The sequence below is a fragment of the Octopus bimaculoides genome, chromosome 13 (assembly GCF_001194135.2).
Source record: "Octopus bimaculoides isolate UCB-OBI-ISO-001 chromosome 13, ASM119413v2, whole genome shotgun sequence".
NCBI classification, from domain to species: Eukaryota; Metazoa; Mollusca; class Cephalopoda; order Octopoda; family Octopodidae; genus Octopus; species Octopus bimaculoides.
In genome coordinates, this window is record NC_068993.1 from 52,321,605 (window position 1) to 52,322,496 (window position 892).

The 892-nt window shown below is 37.8% G+C and overlaps 1 protein-coding gene across 4 annotated transcripts in view; it reads left to right on the top strand.

The window, feature by feature from the left end:
* The window catches only part of LOC106877721 (cGMP-dependent 3',5'-cyclic phosphodiesterase), a 434,395-nt gene that overhangs the window by 180,901 nt on the left and 252,602 nt on the right, over nt 1-892 (top strand). The window lies entirely within an intron of this gene.

Sequence of the window (892 nt, forward strand, 5' to 3'; positions counted from 1 at the left end):
GGACTATGTGTGTGTGTGTTTGAGAGAGAGAGAGAGAGCGGGGTGGGGGGCAGTGAGAGACAGAGGGACTATGTGTGTGTGTGTTTGAGAGAGAGAGACTGTGTGAGTGTGTGTTTGAGAGAGAGACGTGTGTGTGAGTGTGTTTGAGTGAGAGATGTGTGTGAGAGAGAGACTGTAAGATAGAGGGAGACTATGCGTGAGAGAGAGAGAGAGACTCTGTGTGTGTGTGTGCGTGTGTGTGTGTGTGCGTGAGAGAGAGAGTGAGGGAGAGACATGTATGTGTGTGAGAGAAAGAGAGAGACACTCTTTGTGTAAGAGAGAGAGAGAGACTGTCCGTGTATGTGACAGAGAGAGAGAAAGAGAGACTGTGTGTGTGTGTGTGTAAGAGAGAGAGAGAAAAAGAGAGCAGCTGTGTGTGTGTGTGTGTGTTTATGTACAAATGTGTCTATATATGAATATATGTTTATGTATTCATTATTATGTATCTATCTACATCTGTATACATATTTTCTTATGCTTTTACATTTTGCAGTCATTACATTGCGACCATACTGGGGCACCAACCTGAAGAATTATAGTTGAACTAATCGACCCCAATATTTATTTCTTGTACCTGATACTTATTCTATCAGTCACTTTTGCCGAATCGCTAATTTACAAAGATGTAAACACACCAACACCGGCCTCACACACACACACACACACACATAATACACATGCAACACATGCATCAGAGTTGTAACATATATTATTTATTACAGATTTATTTTACATAGTTTGAACATTATTTAATACAGAACTGGAAATGCTTGATAGTATGGATTAATATGTTTACCATTATTATTATTATTATTATTATTATTATTATTATTTTTTTTTTTTTTTTTTTTTT